Raw genomic sequence first — 7,617 nt, 5'->3', positions numbered from 1 at the left:
AGCTAAGCGGCGTCGGCCTCGGTTCGGCCTTGCAAGCTAGGGGCAAGGCGTGGCAGGAGGACTAGATGAGGCTCCCCGAGAGCGGTGGGGCCAGCTCACCCGCGCTGTGGGCTCTTTCTGCCGGCCCCTACCCTGAGCTTCCAAACTCGCAAGAGGCCCCTGGGATCTGGCGTGACCCCGGGTATGGGAAGAAGCGGAGACCTCGAGTGGCCTCAGGCGAAGCTGCCTGCTTCTCTGGAAGGGAGGGAGGGAGGGGTGCAGCCCCCGGCCTTAGTCCCGGAAAGGGAGGGGTGGCTGTTGGTTGTGGTGCCCGGAGCAGTGGAAACCCTCGGCTTTTCAAAGCAGGGGAACAGATCGCGCTCCTGCCGGGCGTATGCGCCAACTTTCTGTCGTGAGAGGGGCAAGAAGAAACCAAGGCTTTTCGAGGAGGGGCGCTTTCCCCTTCCAGCCCAAGCATCACTCTAGGCTCAGTTTCTCTTCTGGACCCTGTGTTCCCCCATCGCATTTGCACACCCGCAGAGCGCCTCCACTTGGGCTCAAAGCCCCACCCCCAGCAAACGGCTTCCGTGGAGGGACTGAGGGTCAGCTCAGGTCCTGAGGCAGCCGAGGCTTTCTCTCCACGAGGCTGTCGTTCGTTACGAGTTCAACTTGGCACACTACCGGAAGCGCCCCACACGCAACCCCGGAGACAATGATATCTGTTGCGGTTGGGGAGGGCACCTAATAGAAAGTGGTCATATTTTGAGGGAGCACGTAGGTCCTCAAACTGTGCAAATCCACACACGGGTCCAGGAACGCTCAGCTGCAGAAGCAGAAAAGCAGATGGAATTTCCATCTTCCTTCCACTCATCCTCTCTTCTCCAGATCTTTCTCCCTCCCTTCTCCACCAAGCCCTTGTTTCCGGGGACCTCTAACTGGGTCTCTTGGACCCAAACCCAATGTGGCCCTTGTCTCAGCACACTCCTTGAGACTGCCAGCATGGTGGCCATATATATTCGGCCCTCTCCAAGGTCTCTCTCTCCTGGAGAGGCTGGTGTAGAGACAGGACACCTGGCTGGTTTCCTCACCGGGGCCTGGACTCCCAGGCCTCACTTCTAAAGTCTTCCTCTGTCCTGGTCCCCATAGGCCAGTTCAGTGCACACCAAGTCTCCAGTGTGGTTCCCCAAGAGACATGAGAAGGTACCCCTCCGCCTGGGGAGAGGAATCAGGCTTACAATACCTCTTGCGGATTGCTAGCATCACAGCTCAGCCTTAATCACTTTCTAAAAGCCTTCCAGACAACACTTGCTCTCTTCTAGCGGGACAGACAATAAACAGTTGTGACCTGGTGGGAGAAGGAGAGAAGCAGAGGTCTGTGGCTGTATATACAGCATGACTTGCATTCCAGGCCCCAGAGTCCGGATCCATGCAGCCTTTCTAGCTGATTAACAACCCCCTCACCACTCTCTCTCCTTCCACTAAGGCTGGAATCATTCTTCACTAATTCTATGACCTCTCTGATATTGGTATTTTGCTCTCCCCAAACTCAACGGATCATTTGTTTTGGCTTTTTGGTAAATCACACTGAAAAAAAAGGTGGCTTTGTAAAAATGTTTTCTAAATTTAGTTCAAGAGCCGTGAGACCCTACAAATGACCAGATATGTGTAGAAAATTCTCTCCTGTATCTCTTCCCTATCCCCTAAATTGTTAAAAATGGTATTATTCTGTCTTGAGAGACCACAGAACAGAAATAACCCTGTTTTATCAAGCCCATCTGGAGAGATGAACATGCTTGTGATCGCTGGGAGGAAGGTCAGTTCTGCTGCTCGTACTGCAGACCTTTCCCAAAGAGCTTATTTTAAAGGTGCCGAATCAATTAGTCTCCCTTGGTATGAGGTTAAGGCTGTGAAAAACGAAATTGAAGAAGATGTATTTAAAATGGTCTTGCATAGATCTCTTTTTTTTTTTTTTTGCATAGATCTTTTGAAGAAAAGGGTGAAGAGAGGTACAGTAATGCCTGCCTAATGTTTTGTGATTATTTAAAAACAAAACCCAAAACAAACAAACAAACACCCTATGTCAGAAACCACCCCTTCTTGCAAGACTGAACTCAGTTTGTATTGTGGCTGCCCAGCTGTAAAAAGTTCTGCCTTTGTCAACATGAAGACAAGGGTGGAAAGGCCAAGTTGGGAGTCAGGCTTCTGCTGGACTGTCTGCTCTCAGCCCGCCTATGTCGTTGAACCACGGATCCAGCAGGCTTGTGTACTCACTATCACTCTGGTATGGCCTGGGCATTTCTTCTTTGTCACCTTTGGGTCAAAATGCCCAGAGGTAAGTGCTTTACCTTAAAAAGCAGTTTAGTTTTCTATCACAAACTGGTCAGTTAAAGCAGGTGTTTTGGAAAAGAGAGATAAGGGAAGCATTTCCCCTTTTTGCTTGGGCGCCCAGTTAGAGGGCCCAGGAGTAGCCACGGGAAAATGGCAGGAGAGCAAGTGCTGACCTTTGGATGCAAATCAAGCCTTTTGTAGGAGGAAAAGTGACAAAGATTCCTAGCACACCAGTGAAGCCAAATATTTACTTTCTGTAAAAATCAAGCCTTAGCTATCTAAATGCATTTATGCAAAAATTAAGAACACAAAAATTAAGACTTCTGTGTTACCAAATGTATTTCTTTATTTTAAATGTCCAACTTGAGTGAAGAATAATTGCATGGCTCTTCTTCCTAGGGAAAATGACTTGGGTTTGGAAGAACAGTTCATGTTTTGAAATGAGTTTGAAACTTGTTAAAGTACGATGGCAATACAATTAACTATACTCTATACTTTCCCTTAATAGTCACCTGTCAGAGCACCTATTTGTTTTACTACAGGATTAGCCCATCAGAAGCAGATCTGAGTTGGACATTCACTGATTAAAAACTGCTGGAATATGTTTGTCTTCAATGCCACTTTCTTCACTGCCTATAAACTAGTGGAAAAGTATTGGCTCACAAAGCCAGCAGATCTGTTGGTAACTATGGTCATGCTACAATCCTATTTTACCTATCAGAAGTTTAGTGTAAATAAAAACCTAACATTTCCCTCTAAACTGTCAGTGGAAAGATATGTTTATTACAGTGTCCTCCATCAGTAGGGGAGAGGGGCTTTAGGTAAAGTCTAAATGAAAAAGAATGAGCATAGTACACCAGTGATACAAACCACATGGAGCAGTAAATAATTATGCCCTCTGTTTTGCTACGTATATTTTATTTGCCCACTTCAGAGGTGGATAATAAACCTAGCCTATCTGTGGGAGGAGTTAATAAAGTATTCCAAATGCGTGATCTAACAAAACTCGGTGATAGTTCTGTGTTTTATTGTTAACCATTTGCATGAAATCTTCTGAAGCTGAAAAGAAAAAGGAAAGGGCTTTTGTGTTAGTTGATCCTTGGCTATTCTAGGGCTCAGGTTGGTGTGAAAGGGACGAGGAGGTCACTTGAAATCTCCTTTTATCTACTCTTATTTTCTCTCTGGATCAGCAACTTTGAATAGACATCATCTAATCGCCCTAAATGGAAAGAAACTATGGGAGCAATGAAAATGCCTTTACTCCAGAAGTGAATACATGTATGTGGACAGCTAGCTGAGCTTGCATAGGACTACATCTCTGCACACATGTGCTTAGAGATTTTTCAGGGTGTATGGATGTTTATGTAAATGTGTCCCATACATTCTGGGTTGGAGGTTTGATTGGATGGGTCATTTTGCCCTTACACATAAGTATGCACACACACTTACATTAGGATTCTCTACCAAGTCCAGGTGATACTTTCAGGTGACTCTTTTTTCAGCTTTTTCTTGCCCTCACTCTCTGGGATGTCATATTTAAGTCCTGAAAATAAGCAAATAATTGAGAACACGATGAACAGCCTTTTAGTGAAGACATCTTATTTCTTTTCCATTTTCAACTGGAAGCCACATTGACAGGAGGATTTCTCTTTAGAGGGTAGAGATTGTATGACAGGTGGGAGGTGATGGGGTAAGATGAGACCATTACTTTCAGTTTCTCCCCAATATTTTTTCTTTTTGGTTTTTCGTGGAATTAAATTGGTTAAAACACAGTAAATAAGTGGAAAACTAGAGCCTGACATTAGGCAGTTTAAAAGTTTTTTTTGTTTTGTTTTGTTTTTGCTATAGATACATATCTCCAAATGGTTGAAGCTGAGTAATTGATTATAATTTGTTTTGAAATGAGAATTGTTTTAGTAAGTCTCAGATGCTGACTACAATATCATTTAAATTGTTTTCCTTAGCCATTGTTACATATACTTCATGAAGGAGAAACAGCCCTCAGGTTGTTAGGTATGAATGGCTATCCAGAAAAGGACATTTGATTTCTAGGACTGAAGGCACTGGGCTTCACTTCCTAAGAAGCCTCTTCTCACCCCCACCCCCAGTCCCATGTTCTTCTGAGTAAAATTCGCATTGCTCCCAGAGCCTGGGACACTTCATTGTAAATTCCTTTAAGGGAATACTCGGTTACCAGGGCTACAAGTTCCCGTCTCAACCCGCCAGCCTCCCTGCCCCCTGCTCCAGATCGCAGAGACCCTTGGCTGTCAAGGGCTGGGACCTTGGGCCCCCTCCCCTCCTACTCCCAGCCTACCGGAGATCGCAGTTCCAAAGTTCGAAGTTGGGTGGGAGCGGATTAATCCCTCTTTAACTCCTCTTCTTCCCGCCCTCAATTCTGAACCCCAACGGATCCGTTTCCCGGGGTTTCCTGGTGAATAGGAGTGTAGGAGCTGCCCTGTCCAATAAAGATTAAATTAAGTAGAAGAATCCCAGCCGCTGGATATTTGGAAGCTCCGGTGGGGCGTCAAACCGACGTTTAACACATTTTTTCCAGTCACTGTGTACAAATTTTGGACCTGTTAGGCTTAACTTTAGAAAGGAAAAAAGAAAAAAGATAGGAAAGAAGGAAGGAAAAAAGAAAAATGAAAAGAAAAAGCGAAGAAAGAAATTCACAGAAAACCCCCAGTTTCAAGGGGACTTTGCACTCAGAGAGGCTGAAGGCAGAAGCAGGGCTTCCTGACCTTTCTAGTCTTTTCTTTCCCCAACCACTCCTAGAATTGGAGAATCCCTCTCCTGGCTGAGGGCTTGGAATTTTGCTGTTTTGGCGAGTCTGAGTCTACTTTTATCCCTTAGGGACAGTTTGGTGGCCCAGGGTCACAACTGGGTGTGCAGCAGGAAAGATGCACTCAGAACCCAGTCACCTCCTCTGTGCTTAATTTTTTTTTAACACTAAGCTTTTGGTAGCGCAAACTGAGAACTGAGCAGTTTCTTTCAGTGACTGCCCAGCAGGAGAAACAATGGCTTTCTCTGTCGGCAGCGCTTAGCTCTCTGGACACTGACCTTGAAGCTGAGGCCGGGCCAAGCGCTCCCTCCCCTGGGAATCATCCCGGCCCCAAAACATCGGCGTCTCCCTCCCACCTGCTCCTGTAGTCCCAGGGCGCAGTCTGGTGGGGGCAAAAGGCAAGTTCCTTCGTGGCAATGGTTCGTCTGTGCAAATACAACACTGAATAAATTAACCTCAAACCAGCTAGTTGGGGTGTAGTAGTTTAGCAGGACTAATTGCAGACAATGGAGCTGAAATGCCTTTTCCAATTAGCTGCTGGTTGGAGTTTAGTTGGAGGAACTGTCAGCTCCAACGATGGGTAATTGCTTTATTGCTCACAAAACTATCATCTATTTAGAACATATGTGCTAATTACTCTGGATGGGCGTCGAAAAAAAGAGACCGTAAATCTAATAGCACTTTAAGAAGTCTGTGGTGCTTGTAAGCAACCCCAGTCCCTTGCACTTATTTCTCCTGCCCAGGTTGGCATGATGGATGGCTGTCTTTCAGAAAGGCTAAGGTTTGGACTGGAGGCACCTACGGGATGTTCTGGTCAAATCGCGTGCAGGAGAGCAAGCGGCAGCGCATGCTGGGCAGAGGCGATAAATCACTGTCATCAAAACCAGTCCCCTCTTTAGCTGCGCACTTTATTTTTTCATTTTCGCAAAAGATTACTTTAGAAATCTTTTAATTGGATTATGCTGGGAAATTAATCTCCTTTAGCCTTGGCTAAATATATTGTGGCCACTATCGGGAGGAAAGTCCAGAAACTGCAGCGAGGGCCACGTCCCCTTGCTCTCTCCTTCCCTCAGCCCTCCAGGATCTCCCAGCCGCTTGCGACGCCCGTGCTCCAAGTCCTCAGGAGTGATTGGGGGTGAGAAAGAGTGGAAAGACACATCTGGGCGGAAGGCCACGTCGGTCCCTAGTGAATCTCCTTTGTCCTAAAGGCCACGTTTCAGTGCAGGATTCCCTAGCTCCATATCTAGCATCTCCATAGCACCGCACCTTCCTCCACAAGGTGTCCTGGTGGCCTGCTACCAGGGAGGAGGGAGGCTGGAGTGGCGGGAAGAGGAAGTGGGGTGTGTCGGCGGAGGGCTTCCAGCCAAAGTCACTACTTTGCCCTTTTCCCACACTTCCGCCGCCCCCCTTCTGGGTCTCCGGCGTGGAGCTGGGTCTTTGCTAACACTCTCCACTCTACTTTTTTGCGTAAAGACGCACGGCTTGCTCTTGGCGTTTTCCCTGGTATAACTCTGGAGACACTTCCCCTTGACGTGCACAGTGGTTGAGGTCCGAGAACTAGGGGCCTCCCCATTCCCCCGGCTCCTAGAGCGCCAGCGCAGTGTTGGGCGGGGACCTCCCTTCCAGCCCCTTGGCCCAGAGTCCTTAGCCTGGTCCAGCGCGGCTTGGGCGGCTGCGGAAGCTGCGGGTCGGACCCTGCCGGCCGCTTATCTCAGCGGGAGATGACAACATCTGTCCGAAACGGGATACCTACTTTTGCAGCTCAATTTAGCTCTTAATAGCAGCCCTCTGAGGTGTGGTTAATTGATAGGGATAAAGGCGTAATGACTGGACGAGGAGACGCCAATGATCCTTTAATATACTTTTAAAAGAAACAACCACCACCCCAAACACCGGCGAGTCATTGCTCGGTGGGAGGATAAGACCGGGATCTGGCGGCCGGAAGAGCGACGCCAGTGCTGTTTGTATCTAGAGGCTACAGTGAGGGGTGAGCCCTGGCTCTCAGGGCTGGGGCATCCGGGAACCACCAGGGCGCGCAGCTCAGGCTGGCAGGGGGTTGTCGCGTGGCCGCGGAGAGCCGAGCGGGGCGAGGACCTGGCAAGCTCGGGATGACAGGTGACCGGACAGAAGGGCGAGGAGGAGGCTTGAGCCACGGAGGACGCCGCCCCTCCCCGGGCTCGGCCACTCTATCAGCTCTTACCCGGCGCGGGGCTGGATCCCCACGAGACAGGCACCTTCGTCTGCCCTCCCTCCCCGGCTAAGCTACCCCTCATCCAGCGAGAGCGAAATGGTCAAGTGGCAGTGCCAGGCGGACACTCGCGGGGTTCCAATGTCTGGACAACCTCTGAGGGACCTCAGCTCCGGGAGAGAGAGACATGCGCCGCTGTGTGTGTGTGTGCGTGTGTGTGTAGATCGCCCCGAAATGCAGAGTCAGAGCAGCAGCCCAACACGTGGCCGTATTTCTGCGGGGTCTGCGCAGAGCCGTGTGGCCAGGCGTCCTGGGATTTACCCGCTCGCAGCTGGGTCCC

This window comes from Eubalaena glacialis, chromosome 4, assembly GCF_028564815.1.
Source record: "Eubalaena glacialis isolate mEubGla1 chromosome 4, mEubGla1.1.hap2.+ XY, whole genome shotgun sequence".
Classification (NCBI taxonomy): Eukaryota; Metazoa; Chordata; class Mammalia; order Artiodactyla; family Balaenidae; genus Eubalaena; species Eubalaena glacialis.
The sequence above is the reverse complement of the archived record's forward strand: the minus strand, read 5'-3'. Positions refer to the sequence as shown.